This window comes from Bos indicus, chromosome 9 (assembly GCF_029378745.1).
Source record: "Bos indicus isolate NIAB-ARS_2022 breed Sahiwal x Tharparkar chromosome 9, NIAB-ARS_B.indTharparkar_mat_pri_1.0, whole genome shotgun sequence".
In the NCBI taxonomy this organism is placed as follows: domain Eukaryota; kingdom Metazoa; phylum Chordata; class Mammalia; order Artiodactyla; family Bovidae; genus Bos; species Bos indicus.
Genome location: NC_091768.1, coordinates 58,828,607 through 58,853,086, shown reverse-complemented (window position 1 = coordinate 58,853,086; position 24,480 = coordinate 58,828,607). Strand labels below are relative to the sequence as shown.

The 24,480-nt window shown below is 35.5% G+C and overlaps 2 long non-coding RNA genes across 4 annotated transcripts in view; one reads left to right on the top strand and one right to left on the bottom strand.

The window, feature by feature from the left end:
* LOC139184921 (uncharacterized) overlaps positions 1-24,480 on the bottom strand; it is a 318,414-nt gene that overhangs the window by 188,315 nt on the left and 105,619 nt on the right. The gene's annotated exons all lie outside the window — the stretch shown is intronic.
* Positions 1,180-23,776, top strand: LOC139184922 (uncharacterized). 2 transcript variants are annotated; one of them, XR_011568461.1, is made up of 4 exons: positions 1,180-1,268; positions 2,772-2,973; positions 4,485-4,629; positions 23,344-23,776. It is a non-coding gene; the product is annotated as an uncharacterized lncRNA (long non-coding RNA). The 2 variants fall into 2 exon arrangements; XR_011568462.1 differs by lacking the exon at positions 2,772-2,973.

The window sequence follows — 24,480 nt, the reverse complement described above, 5'->3', positions numbered from 1 at the left end:
CAAGGGACTCTCAAGAGTCTTCTCCAACACCACAGTTCAAAAGCATCAATTCTTCGGTGCTCAGCCTTCTACACAGTCCAACTCTCACATCCATACATGACCACAGGAAAAACCATAGCCCTGACTAGACGAACCTTTGTTGGCAAAGTAATGTCTCTGCTTTTGAATATGCTATCTAGGTTGGTCATAACTTTCCTTCCAAGGAGTAAGCGTCTTTTAATTTCATGGATAATTGCTCTTTTTTCACATATTTCTAAATCCATTTCTTTTTTATCTTTCTCATGACCACTATCATAAATTTTAATACTTGTCTATTGTCTAGATTATTTCACTGATTCTTAATTGGTCTTCCATCTTTAGTTTTCCTTCAGTATTTTGTATGTATGACACCAGCCAAGATTTTCTGAAATAGTATATCACGCCACTCCCTTTCCCGATATTTGCATGAGTCCTTATTATCTCCTCTGAGATGGGTAAAGGGCATTTACATTTATTTTTCTCTCCAGACAAAAAAAAAAAAAAAGCATAGGAGCACTTCTATAATTTTCCTTATACATATATTTAAAAAAATTAAGATATGAATAAATGAATGAGCAAATAAAGTGTCTCATATGGTATAGACATCACATATAAACTGCACGTTGTATTTCATTGCCCTTTTGCATTCTTTAAATACTGTTCTGACTAATTTGAGGGAATTAATCCAGATCTCTCTAGTGGGTGAAATTTGAATTTTTTACATATTTTCATGATATGTGAGCACTATCATAACCCACAATTGTGAGATTTACAAGTTTTAAATTGTGTTCATAAATCTTTGGTAATGTTGGTTGTTGTTCAATCACTCAGTCGTGTCCAACTATTTGGACTGCAGCACACCAGGCTTCCTTGTCCTTCATCATCTTCTGGCGTTTGCTCAAACTTATGTCCATTGAATCGGTGATACCATCCAACCATTTTGTCCTCCGTCATCCCCTTCTCCTCCTGCAGTCTTTCCCAGCATCAGGGGCTTTTCTAATGAGTTCATAAATCTTCAGTAACAATCCCTTCCAAAATTGGAGCCTAATTCACCTCCTTTCACAGGTACATTGGACTTTGGGTTGTTGAGTTCTCATGAATAGAATCTGGTGAAAGTAACAATGGGTGACTTGTAAGAATAGAATGTAAAAGGCATTGTGGTTTTTTCCTTCTCTCTCTTGGATCACTCACTTCAGGAAAAGCCAGTTGCCATGAAGACACTCAAAGAGATCTATAGAGAGGACCATGTGGTAGGAAACTGAGATCTCCTCCTTCTGTAAGGAATGGAGATCACCTGACAAGTCCTTGTGAGGGAGCTTGGAAGCAGATTTTCCAGTGTTGGTCAAACATTTAAATGATTGCAATCCCAGCCAACACCTTCACTGCAATGTTATGAGAGATCCTAAAACAGAACCATCCAGTTAAACTGCTCCTGTTTTTAAAATCATGGATATAATAAGAAAATAAATGTTTATTTGTTTAGGCCATTACATTTTGTAGTAATTTGTACATAAAAATAGACAATTCATATAGCACTTTAGGCAGATTTTATTTTAAAATGAGTGCGTGGAGGACACAAGGAGTATTGTCAGAAATAATTGATCTGTTTCTTTTATTTTTCTTTTACACACAGGAATTAATAGCCATTATGTCAAGAACATAGCAACATTTCTAGGCTGTATTTGGAGTACAGAGCTGGAAAATGTATATCATACTGACATCATCATCATTCTTACAAAATAATATTAAAAATAAACTATTTGAAAATAACATTCTTGTAGCCAATGATGTTTATTAAGCCACTGAACATATCCCAGCTCTTAGGGACTCAGATACTATAGTAGTTTGTTTGCCACAAATATTCCGCTTGTAATATTTTCTTTCTTTCTTCCCTTTATTTTTATAAACTCTACATTCTAAATGACTTATTCATTGTGGATTATATTTTCAGAAACATGACATATATGAAGTCCTATAGAATGATTGTTTGATCAGTGTTATAGTTGATTTGCAAAGTACGTATTCAAACTCAAATGCTACCCCTTTGCTCCCTTTTTGAATTAAGCTTAAATTAGATTTATACTTTATTTTATTCAGGTAATGACAAAACAATTTTGTAGAACGTGGAAATATTTTTTTATAACAACCACAATAACTTTGTAAAGAGTGAGTTAAGCCATGATATAAGATGAATGCTTTAGTCAACATGCAATTTTGTGTTTATTTATAGAAATAGATATCAATTGTGGTCCCATATTCCAAATATTTTTCATGAGAATAACAAACAAAATAACAAAGCTTTTTAAAAATAGGATACAAATAAAAGGATTTTTATATCCCTTTCAAATCTCATTAAATAAAACGGTGATTTTTTTTTTCATTCTTATTTTAGACAATTGTATTTATTCATCCTCCTCTTACATAAATGTGAAGCTAACAATAATATTCAAAAAAGAAAACTCATCAGCCTTATGGAAAGAGACAGCTTGTCATTCTCCACTTCCATATCTACATTAATTTGGTTTTAATTTTTGCGGTTCTTCCATTTATCCAGGAACTGAGGCTTGCATTTTTTTAAAACTTGTGAGGGAATTCTAAATATGTTTGCATGGCAAACAGAATAGTTTCAAGTTCTGTACAGCAAGAAAACCCTCAACTATGGTAAAACTCCATCCTGTGTGCTGTAGGGTGACTTTATACATGTTTGTTTTATTGTTTTTAATTTGCATATCTTCTGTCTGTCCTTAAATTAGATGTGGGATCTTAATAATTTCACTTGAAACTCAAAGCCCAGATTTTGCTGTGTGAGGAAGTTTCTGAATAAGACATCAAGTTTCCAGCCATCAGAGGATAATTTATTGATACTTGTCAAAAGGAAGTATCAGTCTAACAGAAATCAAGACAAAAGGAATGCCTGATGAATTTTCTTTGAAGTGCCTTTTATAAAAGTCCTTGGTAATACATATTGATGAACTCCAAATTGTCTTGCCTGAAGGGAAAAGAAAGTAGACTGCTTTACACTGTCTTATAAATATTCATCAAAAGAACAAGACTTATGTTTCCAGGCGTGAGGTGAATGATTACGGTTGTATGATTGCCTTGGAATCTGGATAATTAGTAAAACAGCCGTTGACAGTTAGAGAATTTTAAACTTGGTATCTTGCCGTCACTTCATTTGGAGTCAGAGATAAAGCTTCCTATACCAAAGGGAAACAGTTTTTAGAGGGTGATGGATTGATATTATCAAGTTCTAGGCATCGGTTGTGTCCATTGTTGGCTTATTGTTTTGTTCAGCTGAAAATCAAAACAAAAGTGGTTTGCTTTGTTTTATTTCCTTTTTGTTTTATTTATTTATTGCTTACCAATTCATTTTGGTCTAAAGAAACAGTACCAGTCTTGCTAAGAATGATTCGCTGGATCTATGTCTTAATTACAACCCAAACACGTAGAGTGAGGATAGAATAACTCTATCCAAACATACAGAAAGAGTAGTTTTATGTGGTTGTTTTTTCTCTGGTATTGTTGTCATTTTGCTTATTAAGACACGCTTTGAACGATTGCCCTGCATTTATTTTGATTATGAAGTCCATATGATTAAAGATCAAATTTGATTAGATATGGAGTATTTGATGTTTGAGGATAAGTAGTCCACCCACTTGGAGAAGGCAATGGCACCCCACTCCAGTACTCTTGCCTGGAAAATCCCATGGACGGAGGAGCCTGGTAGGCTGCAGTCCATGGGGTCACTAAGAGTCGGATACGACTGAGTGACTTCACTTTCACTTTTCACTTTCATGTATTGGAGAAGGAAATGGCAACCCGCTCCAGTGTTCTTGCCTGGAGAGTCTCAGGGATGGGGGAGCCTGATGGGCTGCCATCTATGGGGTACCACAGAGTTGTACATAACTGAAGCAACTTAGCAGCAGCAGCAGCAGTCCATATCAACAAACCAGGAAAAGTACTATCACTCAAACTGGTTGTAAATTTCTCCTGACCCTTGTTTCATAAACTATCCTCTAACTAGTTAGGACAACATTCTATTCTCAGACAACATTATCCTTTACAGTGTTTAGCACTTAAAAGCAATTAAGCAAATATAATATCTTCCTTGAAGCAAATAGTTGCTCAGCTTAAGCAACTGAAACTAATTAGCTCTGCTGAATGAAAGACATATTCAGCAAGTGTTTGAAGAATATATTCTTTATCTTGAGCAGAAATAAGCACCTGTGTTGCCATTACAGTCTGAGGAAGACTCTACATCCTGCAAGTTGATTATCTATTTTGTGTAGATCCAAAAGTAAAAATGTGAATTCAAATTGATATGTATATGGCAGTAGAATGAGATAGAACAAATAATAATATTAATGATAAGAGAAAGACAGATTAAGTGACTTTCCTAGAAAATGTTTATGTATTTTTCTCAAAACTCTGTTTGTTTGTGTTTTTTTTTTTTTTTTTTTTGTAAGGGAGACTTGGCTGCTATCAAGACCGTGGCCAGAAACATACAGAGGATTTGAATCACCCTGCAGCAATGAGCTGTGATAAACATAGAGTATAACAAAGATGGTGATGAAGGCATCGGTGTTTTTGTAAAGGCGATCATATAGTTTGGTAAGTAAAGTTACATTTTCCAAAGCAAAGGAATCATCTTGCATTCACACTCTTTTCTGTCTTTCTTTCTTTTTTCAATCTTGCACTTTGTTTAATGTGCTGTATAATTCATCTCATTCTGTATCTATGAAAAATAGTTTGGGAAAAAAAAGACTCTCATAAGGCATATGGTGTCAGCAGTCTGGAACACTTAGATTGATCATACAGAACACCTAGATGAATTCAATACAGAATAGAAACAAACCAAGAACAGCCTGTGAACTGAAGTGTCAGTATCTCTGAGGAAATCGATTATTTTTCTCTCATTTCTGAGAAACCACCACTGAGAGACATACCAAGTATCTAATGATATCATTTTTAGGCCATTTTTCCAAGTCTCAGAGGGAAAAAAAAATCTCAATTTAAAATATAAATGAGGGCTTGCAGGGAAATGAGTAGGGCAGGAAAAAGGAACAGACAGTAAAATATTTAAAACTGTGCTTTATTGGCCACATTAACCTGAAACTATGTAATGTCAAACATTGCCTCACAGTGTGCAACCTGTGGGGCATGAAAGTATTATAGTTGAAATATTTCAAATGTCTAGATGCAGGGAAAGGCTACAATATTTGGCAAATATGGGAGAGCACAACACTCACTGAACCACAGCTCTGGTGGGGTTTCTGTTGCTGCACTGTGTTGGCTTGGGTTTCCCCAGTGGCTCAGGGATAAAGTATCAGCTTGCAATGCAAGAGACACGAGTTTAATCTCTGGGTCAGGATGATCCCCTGGAGAAGGAAATGGGACCCACTCCAGGATTCTTGCCTGGAGAATCCCATGGACAGAGGAGTCTGGTGGGCTACAGTCCATGGGGTCACAAAGAGTTGGACACGACTTAGCGACTAAACAACAATCCAGGTGAGAGAATTTGCAGGTATCACTAAGGGGGCATGTGATGCAAGGAAAGTAATGAGTTATTTAACTTTACAGAACTTTTCTGGTAGTGACTCAAATGCCATATGCTGTTCAGTGATTCACTGAAGAGAATAATAAGCTTTAATTATATTTAGTGATGATAGAAGGTGGGAGGTTTCAGATGAGGCCTACATTCACAAGAGGAAGAATATAGATGGGAATAAACGAGGAAAAAAAAAAAAAAGTCCACATCCTTCCAGGATCAAGTTAATGCTAATAAGTACAAATATAAATAGAGCAAGTTATGTTTTTATCAGACAAAATGGGGATGATAGAAGCAATATGCTGGCATGGCCTTAGTAGAGAGGTACTTGCATTTCATGCTTGCTGGAGTGAAAATTGATGCAAAGTTTGCAGGAAGTATCAAAATCCCTGAGGGGAAAAGAAAGCACACTCTTTGTCAAAGAGAATACACCACTAGACATTTATCAAGAGAAAATTCACAGGAAATTATGTTAAAGTGTATATATAAGAAGGTTCATAGAATAGTATTTAAATAGAAAAAAATACTAGAAACAATTCAAATGACTAATAGCAGATAACTGCTTCAAAACATTGTGCTGTATCATATACCTATATAATCTATATATATATATATAATCTATATATATATATCTATATAGATCTGTGCTGTATCATATATATATATATATAATCTATATATCTATACCTATATATATATAATCTCTCTATATATCTATATAATATTTGGGCTTCCCTGGTGGCTTAGACAATAAAGAATTCACCTGCAATGTAGGAGACCAGGGTTCAATCCCTGGGCAGGGAAGATCCCATGGAGAAGGGAATGGCAACCCATTCCAGTATTCTTGCCTGGAGAATCCCATGGACAGAGGAGACTGGTAGACCACAGTCCATAAGAAAATATTTAATAGACTTTATAAAAGTTATATCTATATAAAATTATATATTACATGAGAGGTGGACATATATGTGTGTTTAGCTTCACCTATCGATTATTTATTTATCTAGATGATTTTATGAGATGAATTGAATCCCCCCAATTTTTTATGTTGAAATCCTAGCCCCCAGTTCCTCACAATGCAACTATATTTGGAGATGGGCTTTTAATTATAAGAGATGAGGACACATACAAGTGCTGAGGGAAGACTTGTGAAGACAGAGGGAAGAGGGTTTTCTGCAATGCCAAGAAGACAGACCTCAGAAGAAGCTAACCCCATCAACACTTTCATTTTGGATTTTTTTAGCTTACAGAATTGTCAGAGAATAAATTTTTGTTCTTTAAGCTGTGGTACTCTGCTATGGAAGCCAGAGGAAATTAATACAGATACGTACCAGTCAACTTTCAAAAGTAGTTATCTTCAGATATTTTTTTCTTAGTAGCCTCTATTTTTATTTTAGCATGCATGTATATTATTTGTATAATTTAAAAGGGAGAGGGATAAAATGGAAGATTGTAAGGGACATAAGCACACTACTATATATAAAATAAATCACTAACAATTGTATAGCACAGGGAAATCTTCTCAATACCTTGTAATGGCCTATATGAGAAAAGAATCTAAAAAAGAGTAGATATATGTATATGTATAACTGATTCACTTTGCTGTACACCTGAGATTAATACAAAATTGTAAATCAACTGTGAAAGTATATGAAAGTATTAGTCACTCAGTCTTGTCCGACACTTTGCAAATCCCATGGACTATAGCCGGCCAGGCTCCTCTGTCCAAGGATTTCTCCAGGCAAGAATACTGGAGTGGGTTGCCATTCCCTTCTCCAGGAGATCTTTGCAACTCAGGGATTGAACCCAGGTCTTCTACATTGCAGACAGTTTCTTTGCTCTTTGAGCCACAAGGGAAGGATATATGTATATATGTGTCCTGTTATTATATATGTACATAATAAAAGAGAAGGAAAAATACCAGATTATCTTATTTGTGAAACACTAGATGTGTGGGGATCTTTTCCTTCAAGAATTATATTAAGATTTAAGGATAAAACACTAGAAGCATCATATTATTCACATTCAATTTTACTCAGAAGCTAATTTTGTAAGTTTTTGCTAAGGCTGTCATTTCTTGTTTCAAGTGGAATCCGACAATATCTCAATTTAAATAGTTTCAAATCATAGTAACTATAGCAGAGCTATCTAGTTGAAAATAAGTAGGACAATCTTCTTGGACAGATCCCAAGTTCCTTGTCAGTAGAAGCCTTGTGTTCTGAAACATTTTACCCTATAGCATCTAGCAGATTTCTAGACATGAAACAATTCTTCATAAATACATTTTGACTGATTTATTTCAAAAGTGAGATTGACAAACTACTTCTTAAGAATTTACTTTGCTTCATCACTTTACTAATTGGTATAGGTGCCCAACATTGTGGTAGCAATGTTGAGGTTCCTGAGTTTAAAAGGCACCAATCAAATCCATCTAAGAGATATGTCATTTTCCCCCTTAAAAATGAATAAAACTCAGAATATTGAGTTAGAGAATTTGCCCTGGAAATGTCAATATCAGATGTGTACTAGCTAGAGAATAGGACATGGAGGTGACAGTCAAACTGGATTCAGCATGGTCATTTATCAAAAGTTTGAACTGTCTGTGCATCGGGTACTTTTTATTCTATGGGAAAATTCAAAGTAATCCCATCTTCTGAATCCAACACATTCTCTAAAATTCCTTTTAAACATGTTAATACCTTAAAGAATGTAGATTTCTTTGTAAAGAAGTAATACTTGAATATGTGTCAAGTGAAAAATATCATAAATGTTTAGGAAATACATCAGGGAAGCTTTGGTAAAATATTTCAGAGGGAGAAAATAATTTTCTTGGCATCCAGCTGTTAATTTTAACCTAAGATTCTTGATAACGCTATACAATTGTGTAGGACCTATTAGCTTTGTGTCTCAATTGTATAGTTGCCTTAGATAATTATTTATAATATGGCTTAAGTTTTACATATGTATACATTAAATTCTAAGACATTTTACTTCTAGAAATATGTATATATATATATATATATGCATAATTTGGGGGAGGTTTAATCTGCATAGTGGACCAGATGTTCCTCTCTTACTTGGTTTTCAAAAATTCAATTAATACTTAAAGTGTCACTATGGGGAAAAGATAAGAATTTGTGCCTTCTTCTGAGAAAATAAATGTAGTGAAATTTGTTTTAAAACACAAATCACGTCACAGGGAAAATGTATATCAATCAAAACCACCTTCTTTTGACATGGCCCAGAACCCAGAGGACTGTCAGTTTCCTCTGTCTTTCCTTCTTGTCCTTTGTTTATTAGTGATTCGGCCTATTGATCTCTGCCATCTGTCCGATGCTGACCAGCCTGGCCCTGCCCTCTTCACCTCCCCCATAAACTCATCTGGCCCCCATCCCACCCCCATGCCCAGCTTTGTTCTCCTACAACTCTGCCTCATACCAATTTCACTGTTATACTTTCAGCCTGACTTAGTTTTAACCACTAACATAAACTACATACATTTTCAAAATTTATGAAAATTATGAAATTTTTGCCACAAATGGTGCAAAATATGTTACACATATATTAAACCAAGAAGTATTTTAAGAAAGGCTGTAAAGCTTTGACTTCATTAAAAGAACGTAAAAAGCTACCTAGATCATGAACAAAGGGTACCAGAAGCTTTGGTGCAGATATAGCTTTAGTCAAGTTCTGATGTACAAATGCGAAATCTTATATAAAAATTCATTTGAAAGCACCATGATTTATATTTAATAAGCGTTTATTTATTTTTAAATATTTTGATGAAATTTTTAATATCGCTGTTTGGTTTTAATCTCTCCATTGAAGAGGACAAACATTAACTAAAACAAAAACTTTAAATGGAAAACTATTTTATTCAAAGTTCCAAAAAATATAATTATGCCCAATTATACTTCCAAATATAGTTTTCAAAATGAAGTTGTAGTATTTAACTTTTGAACTTATTAAAGTGTAAAACTGCGCTTATACTTTTGCTAGACAATGGACTTTAAAATCCTTCATTACAAAACATGCTTAGTCACTTAGTCATGTCTGACTCTTTGTGACCCCATGGATTGTAGCCCACCAGGCTCCGGTCCACAGAATTTTCCAGCCAAGAATACTGGAGTGGGTTGACATTGCCTACTCAAGGGGATTTTCCAGACCCAGGGAGCGAACCCACATCTCTTGCATCTCCTGTATTATCAGGTAGATTCTTTACCACTGTTAACACCTAATCAGCCCTAGAAAAAGAAAATGTTACACTTTCTCTACCTATTGTGTTCTACTCTCTTCCAAAAACTGCAGAAAGTTATCATTTCAGGACAGTGCCACTTTTCCTCAGTCACTCAGAGATTGAATACCACAGAGTTCAGTGGAGCAGTCTAACATCATGGAGCTGGTTGATGAAGGAAAACTTTTTCTGGACTGCAGCTCCATTTCTGTCCTCAACACCCAAAAGGACTAAGTTGATAAAAACTATGGACTTGATATTTTCATCATGGCACCTGTATACCTAATACTTCCTTTTTTGCCCATTCCGTAGCTCTTGCTCTGAAAATCCAGCATCAGGCACTTCTTTTGCAAGAAACATGACTCTTGTTTGGACCTGCTCCAAGGGCACTATTTCTCTTAGCCGCCAGAGCAGCCTTGCTCTGGCCCTTCTCTGCTGAATCACTCCCCACAGGGAAGGAGAACCTGGGAAAAGGATTCTGGGGCCAGAAGGAGGTGCTATGATATCACGTTTGGTCCTCAACACATAGTGGATAACTGATAAACATTGGTTCATTTTTGTTGGGCTTCCCAGGTGGCTCAGTGGTAAAGAATCCACAGGAGACACAAGAGATGTGGGTTCAATCCGTAGGGTGGGAAGATCCCCTGGAGGAGGAAATGGCAACCAACTCCAGTATTCTTGGCTAGAGAATGCTATGGACAGGAGCCCAGGGGGCTACAGTTTAGGGGGTTGCAGAGAATTGGACACAGCTGAATGACTGAGCACGTTGGTCCCTTTTCCTGAGTAGGCTTTTGCATGCCCTCCAGGATTTATTGTGGTTCTGATTATAAGTTATTTTTTGACTTTTGTGTTTGAATGCTTTCTTGGTCCATCTATTGTACTTGCTTTGAAAATGTTACAGTGCCATGTCTAATTCTCAAAAATATTTCATCCAGTCAGTGACCTTTTCTCATGTATTCATAATGGTGTATCCTCCTTTTCATGTGCTTATATAAGTTCACATGCCAGGTGCTTTGTCTATTTAAAAAAAAAAAGAGAAAGAAATAATCCTTACCTTTAGAAAAAAGTTAAACTTGTTCATATAAGTAAGAACCTATAGAGAACTTTCTAAAATACCTATTGGAACAATGAGGCTGAAAGATATATACGTGTATATGTAAGAATAAAATATAATTATATATCGGACATAAAGAATGTATTCAGAAAACATGTTTTATTAGTCAACATAGAACATATGAGCTTTTCAAAAGTATATATAACTGGTTACCAAGGAGTCTCAAATTGATTATTTACATAAATTCGTTTCAATTTTCCCCCAATATTTTATTTAACTATTCTATTAATATATAGGTTTTTCCCTTTATAATACTTTATATTTGTAAGATTTCAAAGCTTTCAAATCTTTTTCTATAATTTAACTTAGTTGAGTGCATATTAAATTCTATCTCATAGCTGATAGGAATTTTCCTCCCAGCACAGATTATGTGTGTTTGGATTTGGGCAAGTTATGGGATCTATTCTTTCTCTTCTCTTTCCATATTAGTACCTTGAATGCCGGAGAATTCTCATCCAGGCTTTGTTCATTTTCCCTTTCTGTCTTTAGTCTTCCATAGGTGGGGACAGAGAGAGAGGAGATTCAAGGCAGAGACCTCATTTAGTCATATGGTAAAGAACCCATCTGCCAATGCAGGAAATAAGAAGAGATGCAGGTTGGATCCCTGGGTTAGGAAGATCCCCTGGAGTAGGAAATGGCAACCCACTCCAATATTCTTGCCTGGAGAATCCCATGGACAGAGGAGCCTGGTGGGCTACATTCCATAGGGTCACAAAGAATTGGACATGATTGAAGTGACTTACCACTCCCTCACATGTGGTGGAGTAAATATCCCTAATCAACGCTGTGGTTTGACAGTGTTTAGTCTGGAGAAGGCAATGGCACCCCACTCCAGTACTCTTGCCTGGAAAATCCCATGGACGGAACATCCTGGTGGGCTGCAGTCCATGGGGTCGTGAAGAGTCAGACACGACTGAGCGACTTCACTTTCACTTTTCATTTTCATGCATTGGAGAAGGAAATGGCAACCCACTCCAGTGTTCTTGCCTGGAGAATCCCAGGGAAGGGGGAGCCTGGTGGGCTGCCATCTATGGGGTCACACAGAGTCGGACACGACTGAGCAACTTAGCAGCAGCAGCAGCAGTCCGATACTAGTGATTTTCACTGAGGAGACTACACAATTTCCTTGAAGAAGTACTTACTTCCCCTCAGCTTCCTTGTCATCAGAAAAGATTCTGTATTAAAAGTTTAAGCCCTCTTTGACCCTTTCAGAAGTAATGGGAAAAAAAAAAATCCTCTGTTTAGTTGTGAAGTTGCTTTGCTTGGTACAGTAACCCTTTGTATTTAAACTAAATTCCATGATTCTTCATTTGGAGGAAGGGACACTGGACTGGTCCTCTCCTGTGTTGTCTAAAGACCTTAAAGAACTGAAAAGGAGGTGCACACATCTTTTACTTCTCAGGTTCCCTATTCCGTGGCCCTCTCAACCTTTGCTGGTACAGATTTCTCCAAGATACCTCTTGCTTTTGTAAATCAATAGGCTTGAGAAGGTTCCAATCTATGTTCGTTACATGTCCAAATTAAAGGTGCTTGTGTCCTCAGTCCTGTCTGACTCTTTGCAACCCCATGGACTATAGCCTGTCAGACTCCTCTGTTCATGGGATTTTCCGGGCAAGAATACTGGAGTGGGTTGCCATGCCCTGCTCCAAAGGAACTTCCTGACCCAGGGATTGAACCTGCTTCCTGCATCTCCTGCATCGCTGGCAGATTCTTTACTGCTGAGCCATGGGGAAAGCCCCTAAATTAAGGAGGGGTATATATAGTTGCCTTCCTTAAAACTGGTAGAAAAATCATCTTCTGGTACTCTTTGCCCTACTCAAAACATATCCTGTACATTGCTGCCTGCTTCAAAAACACAAGTTCCATGCAGTCTAGACAATGGGCAGAACTTCATCTATTTAGCTGCTCCATGGTTACTTCTTTTTGCTGAAGCTAGAGTGTCATTCACTCTCAGTTCAATCAGTATCCATGTCTTGTACAAAAAAAAAAATGTATATTATCAGAACAGTGTCTGACATTCAGTGCAGTTCAGTTCAGTTCAGTTGCTCAGTCATGTCTGACTCTTTGCGACCCCATGAACTGCAGCACGCCAGGCCTGTCTGACACTAGCTGAACCAAAATAACTGATAAGAAATAAACGGGAATTAATAATATTCCATTATAAAGTGGTATGCATACCAAGAGAGAATAAAGAAAAGTAGAGAGTGTTGGGTATCACTGCTTTTCACATAGTGGGAAAGAGAAGGAGAAAGTAATAATGCCTGGCAAGCAGAAGTTTTGGAGGATTTCTTTTTAATCATCTATCTTCTTTTAAGTGTCAGAGAGATAGTTATGCTCATATCAAGCCAATAGAACGATGATGTATTGAAGTCTGCTAGATTTCAGGAATTGGGTTATAAATTATGGATATAAGCATACCACCCAACTGCACATCTGATAAAGGCAGTATTGAATTTATGGAGTAGAGGTAAGGTAATTCTACATATTGTAGAATGTGAAATGTCCTGAGAAAATTAGTTTTTTTTTTTTTTTTCTCAGAGAATGGTAAACAGAAAAATGAAAGAATAAAAATTACAAGTTAAAGGATCACCAAAACAAATTTCAAAAGAAAGAAAAGTACTCTACTTTGAAGACTTACAGGAAGATTAAAACTAAAAATTATTTACTCCAAAAGCCAGAATATATTCTTGGATGCTTGCGAGCCAAACTTAGCCTGCTCAAAGAAGATAGGGCCTTAAAGAAACAGGAACGGAAGCTGAAAGAACAGCCATAGATAAGATTCCAATGTGATGAGATGGAGAAGTAGGGTTTGCAAGGCATCATATTGTTTAATAGTCAATATAACTTTCTATTAGAATCACTAAAACGCATAAATTAAAAACAAAAATTATGCTAGCAATATGGAGAATAAATTTGGAAATCTTTATCAGAGAAGTAAAAAAAAAATCATATATTGGTTAAGGTGATGAAAGAACTAGAAAGAAAAAGAAGAAAGATAAACATCTAAAAATCCAGGAGCTGGCTCATACAAGTTCACAAGTGCCCATTGCTAGATTTTCTGAAATTTTCTGAGCCAGCACACCCAGAACTAAAAAATAAATACTATAGACTTATAATTAATTATGTTAAGAATGGAGGTATTAAGTACTCAAAGAGAATCACCTCCTAAGAATTTTATTGTATTTTAGTAATTTCTATGATGTTGTAGTTACTTAGGTCTATCTCATCTATAGGTGGAAATATTATACAGTCAAATCACATTATTCATAGTATTTATGTTTATAAAGTCATCACAAACCCCAGATTAGTGAATACTGAACTACTGCTTCAGGGGAAATAGAGGATTAGTGTCCTATGAGTCTCTGGTTGTGACATTTTCATCAACTGATTTATATAGAAACTTATGCATGATTTTGTTTAGTGAAACCTAGTTAAACCATATTATTGATTCATTAACATTAAACTTATGATCAACAGCACTATAACTCATGCTTGGTTAAAACTGATCTACACATACATTTTCTCCGTTAAACACATCACAGCCTTTTTGAACTAGACACTAGACAGCATGTCAGCTTGAATTTATCTAAGTTGTAAGATAGCAGATATGAAAGTTAGCAGATATAAATACTATTCTAAGCTAATAAAATAGAAAATACTGATGAAACAAATGATTTATGCAAATAACCATAAAAATAAGAGTAACAGTCTTCTTCTTTCTGATAAGGAAACATGGTATGTATCTAGAGCAATTAAAATCAACCTAAACTCAACTAAAGATTAGCAGAATAGAATAGCTAACCCAGAAACAGTTCTCAGGAACATTATTCTCAATTGTGGGGTCCCCAAAGGTCATCTGTCAATGTTGGTTAAAATATCTAGATTCTGGGACCCGATCCATAAGTATTCTGATTATGCCTGGCATTACTTGGAAGCACCTAACGTGACTCTCATGCATCTGGTCTATGTATTACTTTGGTATGTTATAAAGTAAATAAGAGGCCTAAAAAAAGTAAACATTTTCAATGATGTTGGTCAGGGTTGCTATGAAAAATTATATTCTTAAATTATTGAAAGCAAAATACAAATAAAGAATTAAACATAAAGAAGAAAACAAAAGCTAATGTAAAACATATAACCTCATGGTCCAAAATTTTGCACGAAATCTCTAGGTGTAGAGGGTCAATTCAGAGCACCACAGGATATTTTAAATTTTCAAGGAAAACATAGAAATATTTGACATCTGCTGGACATGGCACAAGTTACTAATTCCAGATAGAGTTTTCTCATTAGTTTGAGCTACATTTGTTTCATTGGCATTTTATCTTTCTGTCATAATAAATACTGTGATAGAAGCAAATGCAGTGTGTATCAATAAGTGAGGGTGGTGATTTTCAGTGTGTGGTTTGAGAAGTTGTACAGCACTCAGTGCAAAAGGAGAGTGAAAAAGCTGGCTTAAATCTCAACATTCAGAAAGCTAAGACCATGGCATCCAGTCCCATCACTTCCTGGCAAATAGATGGGGAAAAGATGGAAACAATGAGACTTTGTTTTCTTGGGCTTCAAAATCATTCCAGATAGTAACTGCAGTCATGAAGTTAAAAGATACTTGCTCTCCTTAGAATAAAAGCCATGACCTACCTAGAAAGCATATTAAAAGCAGAGACATTACTTTGCCAACAAAGGTCTGTCTAGTCAAAGCTATATTTTTTCCAGTAGTCATGTATGGATGTGAGAGTTGGACTATTAAGAAAGCTGAGCACCAAAGAATTGAGTCTTTTGACCTGTGGTGTTAGAGAAGACTCTTGAGAGTCCCTTGGACTGCAAAGATTTCAAACCAGTCAATCCTAAAGGAAATCAGTCCTGAATATTCATTGGAAAGACTGATGCTGAAGCTGAAGCTCCAATACCTTGGCCACCTGATACAAAGAAATGACTCATTGGAAAAGACCCTGATGCTGGGAACGATTGAAGGCAGAAGGTGAAGGGGATGACAGAGAATGAAATGGTTGGAAGGCATCATCAACTCAATGGACACGAATTTAGCAAGCTCCGGGAGTTGGTGATGGACAGGGAAGCCTGGTGTGCTGCAGTCTGTGGGGTCACAAAGAGCTGGACATGACTGAGCAACTGAACTGAACTGAACAGCACTCAATAGGTACTCACATTCCATTAGTAATTGTGGTTATATAAGAATAAAATTTTGAGATGGTTTTAATTAGAGTGAAGTTTTTCAAACAGCTAAGTTGCCAGTAGGATATAAATACTTCTAAAATTGTTTGACCTATTTACTTAGTGGTATTTTTTGATGTAGAAATACCCTGAAAAAAATCACTTAGATACTAAGAAAGCTGAAACCTGTAATAGTTTGTCTGGGTTATGGACAGAAAAAAAAAGTGTGCATTATTTTTTTGTTGTTGTTGATTTTTATATGAGCAAGTCTTCTTTGAGCAACAGAAATAACAATAATGACATTAATAGTAAAACTAATATTCATGTATTGAGTGCTTACTATTTAAGATCTTATAAAGTTTTATATGAATTATCCAATTTGTTCATCAAAAGATATTTTGAAGTAGATTATTTTCAATATCAACTGAAATTTAGAGTAATTAACTTTCCTAAGATGGTATGGCTATATGGTATATCAACCACAGTATTAAAAGATATAGTACAACTTCTGATGCAATAAATATGACAGACAGCTCATAATATATAAAGAGCTCTCACGGAATATTTAGAAAAGCATTCAAAAATACCAATGGAAAAATGAGTAAAATCCATGAATAGATAATACACAAAAGAAATAGTGTAGAAAAAGTCAATACAAAGGAAAAACCTTACTAGTAATACAATAATTCAAATGAAAAATCTAATGATCTCAACATCATATTGCAAGCCTCACAAGAACAGAAATCATATTTTTAGGTCTGTTTATTATATATCAGATACCAATAGGTATTTTTCAAAAACATGAACAGTCTGCCTTTTTAATTTACAAAGATTTAAATACTTATTAATTTTCTCCTCAAATAATTATTGAGTCACTATGGGTTCAAACTGAGCTGGTTCTTAGACACAGGCGAGAACAACACAGACATAGTTCTGTCGTTGGTGGAGATCAGTATCTATGGATGTCAGGATGCTCAGCTTTCCCAGTGGCTCAGTGGGTAAAGAATCCGCCTGTCAACGCAGGAAAAGCAGGAGACCTGGATTTGATCTCTGGGTCCCTGGAGGAAGAAATGGCAACCCACTCTAGTATTCTTGCTTGGAGAATCCACAAGGAGAGAGGAACCTGGGGGGCTGCCCTCCATGGGGTTGCAAAGATTCAGACACAACTGAGCGACTAAGCACGCAAGGATGCTGAGATGCAGTGAGACAGGCATTCTTGTATGTTGCCATTGGTGGAAGTGCATCTGAACACAACTTCTCTGGAAACATTTTGATAACGTGATAAAAGTCTGAAGAGGGGCTCATCCTCTATTTCCATTTTTAGGAATCTTTCCAAAAGAAATAATCAGAATGGCACTAAAAGATTTGTTTTCATGGACTTTCATCACAACATTATTTATAAGAGCAAGACTTTGAAAATAGCAATGGTCAATAACCAGTGAATGGTTAAGTGAATTGAAGTAATTTGTAGGATAGAATATTAGTCACTCAAGAAAAAAACATAATTTTGAAAAATATTTAGTAGTGTGAAAACTGTGCTTTGTGAAACAGCAGGGAAAAGGTAAAATATAAAAACTATAACCAATGGATTTTTTACAATCTCTAAAATTCTAAAAAAAAAAAGAGGGGCTTGCAATTGGACTTTAGTACTTTAGTATCAACACATAACCACAAGCACACACATACACACAAACATAGCTCTGAAACAAGATTAATATATTCAAGATAGTCATATCTGGGCGTTACGTTTGGGACTATGAGTGATTTAAAAATGCTTCCTGCTATATAATTTAATACAGTTGGCTCTCCGTATCTGCAGGTTTGGTATCTCTGTATTCAACCAACCACAGATCAAAAATATTAAAGAAAAAATTTTTTCACAAAGTTCCAAAAAGCAAAACTCTAATTTGCCTCATGCTGGCAACTATTTACATAGCATTTACATTGTATTTACAACTATTTACATAGCATTTACATTGTATTATGTAGTAAAACTAATCTAAAGATGATTTAAAACATATTGGAGGATGTGAGTAGGTTATATGCAAATAACTGTGCCATTTTATACAAGGCACTCAAGCATCTGCAGATTTTTCTATCCACAGGGGTCCTGGAATCAATCCTTCTGCAGATTCCAAGGAACTTCTGTACTAAACATTTTGTCCAATGTATATGCAATTATTTTTATAATAAAATAACTTGAATAAAAGCAGTAGTAACCAATAACAATGAGAATTTGATAGAAATATAAATGAGAAATTAATGGTGATAAAAATAGCTGTGTAATGGTCAGTTAAGCATATATCTTTAAGGACTTCAAAAAAAGCAGTAAAAATAAGTGTTTAAGGCAACTATTTAAAATGAAAAAATAATTATTCAACATTTATTTAGTCCTTATTACTTGCAAGGCATTATATCATCCAGGAGCTAAATTCATTAGAAAATTATTCTATAGGCTAATGAATAGATTATTATTTATATTTTACTGAAGCAGAATTAATTGGATAGAGACAATACTTGGTTGATCCCCAATTCAGAGGATATCTAAAAGGAAAAATGAATAATATTTGCCAAGAAATAATTATTGCATGCTTCCCTCAGGGAGTCTCAACCATGTTGGAAAGAATAGGAAGATATCAGAATGGATTTCAGAATCAAAATGGATTTCCTGAGTAGTTTATTTAGAATTACCAATGAGCAATACAAGATCACAGCCAACACAATTGAGAATGACAAGCTACCAAATCAAATCAATGCTCATGATAATAAAACATCCCGTGGGGAGGGACTATAATGGGAAAGGAAAAGATCAGGAATTCTAGGCAGCTTTTACATTCTGAGTTATTGTGGAGCAATTGGAAAAAGTCACATTTCAAGGATGCCCCAAGGTGGAGCTTCAGCCGTTAAGTCCCCAATCTGAGAATGGACTGAGTCCCAAATTATGTCAGGCACAGTACAAGCAATTGTGGGCTGAAATAAGACACACTTAAGTATCTGGAGGTAGGCATGGCAACCCACTCCAGTATTCTTGCCTGGAGAATCCCATGGACAGAGAAGCCTGGCAGCCTAGAGTCCATAGGGTCACAAAGAGTGGGACAGGACTGAAGCGACTTATCACGAATGCACGCACATTAAAAATACATCTTTCCACAGAAGCTTTTCCACTGGACCCAGAGTACAGAACATTCATGAGAGTTTCTCAAATATGTGTCTTAATCATGAAAATACCTTACTAAAAGATAACTGAGGCACAATAAAAATTTTAAGGATTTATTGGAACAAAAATTGGTTCAAATTGGGCAGGATCCAATCTAGCAGATAGAAAGGATCTCCAAGGAGCTGAATGAAATAAGAGTACTGTAAGAGAAGGCAATGGCACCCCACTCCAGTACTCTTGCCTGGAAAATCCCATGGACGGAGGAGCCTGGTAGGCTGCGGTCCATGGGGTTGCTAAGAGTCGGACTCGACTGAGTGACTTCACTTTCACTTTTCACTTTCATGCATTGGAGAAGGAAATGGCAACCCACTCTAGTGTTCTTGCCTGGAGAATCCCAGGGATGGGGGAGCCCGGTGGGCTGCTGTCTATGGGGTTGCAGAGAGTCAGACACGACTGAAGCGACCTAGCAGCAGCAGCAGCAGGCAGAAGGAAACAGAACTCAGAGTCCTATAATAGGTAAAAATGTGGCTTGGTTATTACAAAGTTGCTTTCCTTTAGGGGATAGCAGGAACCTGTCGGGTGTACTTCTGAATCAGGTGATTTCTGATTGGCTGCTTTAAGATTTTGCATCTGTGAAAGCCAAAATTTTAATTATGTCAGTTTGGTGACCTGGATGTGGGGCTTAGCAGAAGCAACTCTATTTGGGGCTTATTGACTTACTTTTAACACTTCATTCCCTTTAATAGTAATATATAAAATTTTCATAAACTTTTTCCTGTATGAAGTATCACTTTAATGTTTTATTTTGTTGTTTACTAAATCACTCTATAAAACCATCATCACCACCATTATCATCTCCTTTCTGCCCATTCCTACTAATAGCATCTTGCCATGTAAATCTGAGCTGCAAAACAAAAAAGCCTGTTAAAATTAATCACTCTCTAAGAATTTAAAACTATGCCAAAAGATAGAAGATAATGATATTCATTGTGTGGAGTGTTCAGGACAAATCTGGTACAAATTTATCTAGGAATAGAAAACACAGAGAGAAAATATTAAACTGAATGAAAGTGTCATCTCATACATCTATTTACAAATAGACTGTTTTTTGTTATTATTTTAGAGAAAAAATCATTGAGGCCATCAGTCAATGAAAATCAGCTCTCAAAACAGGCAAAGGAGATATTGGTCTATAGTTTCAGAAGAATAGAATATAAAATAAAGATATAATATTCAACCTCACTTGATAGATCTAATTTAGAACCCTGTGATTTACTTCAAGGTTACAATTGGCTTACAAGTTATGATTTCTTTTTTGGGGGCAACATTTTCCATTCTATATGTTAAATTTGCCTGTAAAAAGTTCCCTCTAATCAGAACTTCTAAAAAAGAATTTCTCTATCAATATTTTTTCACTTACTCAATTCATTAAAAACATTTCCCTATGGCCACCTCTACTTATTTCTGTTGATTGTTAGTCTGGCTTTTTTTTTTTTTTTAATATATTTCAAGGATTTTTTCCACTTAACTTACTACTTCTTTTTATCTCTCCTTCTGTCTGGTATTTCACTACAGAGCTTTTTTTTTTCTTAATTTATGATGCATATCTAAAACATTTATAATAAATTTTCTGTTCCTAAATTCCAGTGAATATCTTTTTTTTTCTTTTTTATTATTTTTTCTTTTTTAAAATTTTATTTTATTTTTAAACTTTACAATATTGTATTGATTCTGCTATATATTGAAATGAATCCGCCACAGGCATACATGTGTTCCCCATCCTGAACCCTCCTCCCTCCTCCCTCCCCATACCATCCCTCTGGGTTGTCCCAGTGCATCAGCCCCAAGCATCCAGTATCGTGCATCGAACCTGGACTGGCAACTCGTTTCATATATGATATTATACATATTTCAATGCCATTCTCCCAAATCATCCCACCCTCTCCCACAGAGTCCAAAAGACTGTTCTATACATCAGTGTCTCTTTTGCTGTCTCGTATACAGGGTTATTGTTACCATCTTTCTAAATTCCATATATATGCGTTAGTATACTGTATTGGTGTTTTTCTTTCTGGCTTACTTCACTATGTATAATAGGCTCCAGTTTCATCCACCTCATTAGAACTGATTCAAACGTATTCTTTTTAATGGCTGAGTAATACTCCATTGTGTGTATGTACCACAGCTTTCTTATCCATTTATCTGCTGATGGACATCTAGGTTGCTTCCATGTCCTGGCTATTATAAACAGTGCTGCAATGAACATTGGGGTACACATGTCTCTTTCCATTCTGGTTTCCTCAGTGTGTATACCCAGAAGTGGGATTGCTGGATCATAAGGCAGTTCTATTTCCAGTTTTTAAAGGAATTTCCACACTGTTCTCCATAGTGGCTGTACTAGTTTGCATTCCTACCAACAGTGTAAGAGGGTTTCCTTTTCTCCACATCCTCTCCAGCATTTATTACTTGTAGACTTTTAGATCGCAGCCATTCTGACTGGTGTGAAATGGTACCTCATAGTGGTCCTGATTTGCATTTCTCTGATAATGAGTGATGTTGAGCATCTTTTCATGTGTTTGTTAGCCATCTGTATGTCTTCTTTGGAGAAATGTCTATTTAGTTCTTTGGCCCATTTTTTGATTAGGTCATTTATTTTTCTGGAATTGAGCTGTAGGAGTTGCTTGTATATTTTTGAAATTACTTGTTTGTCAGTTGCTTCATTTGCTATTATTTTCTCCCATTCTGAAGGCTGTCTTTTCACCTTTCTTATAGTTTCCTTTGTTGTGTAGAAGCTTTTAAGTTTAATTAGGTCCCATTTGTTTATTTTTGCTTTTATTTCCAATTTATCTACCTAAAGAAACTAAAGACCTATATATAGAAAACTATAAAACACTGGTAAAAGAAATCAAAGAGGACACTAATAGATGGAGAAATATACCATGTTCGTGGATTGGAAGAATCAATATAGTGAAAATGAGTATACTACCCAAAGCAATCTATAGATTCAGTGCAATCCCTATCAAGCTACCAACGGTATTCTTCACAGAGCTAGAACAAATAATTTCACAATTTGTATGGAAATACAAAAAACCTCAAATAGCCAAAGCTATCTTGAGAAAGAAAAATGGAACTGGAAGAATCAACCTGCCTGACTTCAGGCTCTACTACAAAGCCACAGTCATCAAGACAGTATGGTACTGGCACAAAGACAGAAATATAGATCAATGGAACAAAATAGAAAGCCCAGAGATAAATCCATGCACATATGGACACCTTATCTTTGGCAAAGGAGGCAAGAATATATGATGGATTAAAGACAATCTCTTTAACAAGTGGTGCTGGGAAAACTGGTCAACCACTTGTAAAAGAATGAAACTAGGCCACTTTCTAACACCATACACAAAAATAAACTCAAAATGGATTAAAGATCTAAATGTAAGACCAGAAACTATAAAACTCCTAGAGGAAAACATAGGCAAAACACTCTCCGACATACATCACAGCAGGATCCTCTATGACCCACCTTCCAGTGAATATCTTATGTGAACTTTCTCTTGGGTATAACATCAATTTTAAAAAAGTGAATTTCAACCAGAACAATTTTGTCATCAATTTACTTGTGGAAAAATATAGATTCCAATACTTTGTATTGCTTTTACTATTGCTTTTAGAACTTCCTCTAACCTTTTGTTTTAAAAGGTAATCGGAAGTCACAATGAAATGATGACTGCATTCACCTTACATTTAGTGATTTAAATAGTAAGACCATGTTTCAGAAAAACAAAGCTACTTTTGAAAGACATTACTGAATAATTTGTGTAGTTTTTAAGGCTTCCATATTATTTGTTTTAAGTTAATAACTTTCCACTCCATAGAATTTATATTGTTTTCACCTAGGTAAGAAAATTTTTCTGTATTTCTTGGAAATTATAATTAGAATACTATATTTTCTTAGGTCTCTAATGCTTTTAAATATGAAGAGATGTAGAAATTGAATAAGAAATTACTGAATAGAAATTATTCTAATGCCCAAAACATGGCTTAAAAAGAATTAATCTTTATCTTCTTTTCTTTTTTTCTTCCTCTCTTTTTTTTTTAAGAAAAGCAGACTGCCACATTCAGCACCTCATTTGGATGTGTCTGGAATCTTGGAAGTTTGATGATCCTATTTCTCCTACCAGTGGACCTTGAGAACTTGTTTGGAGTTTCTAGCAGGGTAGCACAGCTACTCATATTCCATTGACCAAAGAACTGTCCTCTATGACAGATGGTCATCCTCTTCCACTGGACACATAGCTTTGGGAGGAACACACCTGGAGTGTTGATTGAGGAAGGAGACATCTGCTTAGCCAGTGAAATCAGCCCAATCAGCCCTGGTGATTAATGAAAGATTGACCTCATATCCAACCTCTGCTTTCCATTTATAGATATTAACAATTATACTCAAAATTAGCATAAAATTCTGGAATCTAATGCTGACACTGAGAAAGTGATATATTTCTTTGCTAGATCTTAACACAATAATAAAGATATTTTCTCAAAACATTTTATTTTATTATTATTATTTTTTTTGGAAGCAAGTTGTATTATTGCTTGGATGTTTGCCTATGTGAATTCGTTAAAACACAAATAAATTATGTCCCCAAATTGACTAATAATTCTGTCAGAGGCTATGATTACCTCTATGTGCTAAGGCTATCCTTAGCACATCCCATCCAGGCTTTTGAATAACACATGTTATTTAAATAAAATTGTTTTTTTTTAAATAATATAGCAGAAAATAAGTACAATAGTATACTTAAAAGGGAAAATAAATAAAATTAAATAGAAAAGTATCTATTGTTATTTAATGAGGTAACATTAAAAAAAACATTAACATTCTATAAAAAAACTCTTTAGAAAAATTATCCACTTGAGGCATGGATGGCATTTATTATTTATTATAACTAAATTTATTTTTTTTAATTTTAATAAAAAATATTTTGCTTTGTGCTAGTTTGTCTACAAAAATTCTGCCCATGCCTCCCCACATTTCAATGAACCTTAACTTACTTAAGAAGTTCCCTCCCACATTGAGCCTATAATGGTCCTTGTTCAGAAAATAGAAGGCAGTGGAATCGATGCTCCATGATGTCCGAAGTTAGCTTATGGAAGGCACTCAGTGTTTGCCTTGGGCCTTTAGAACACTTGCTCTGGGTGAAACTACTTCCTATGTAAGATGGACATGGTGTGAGGAA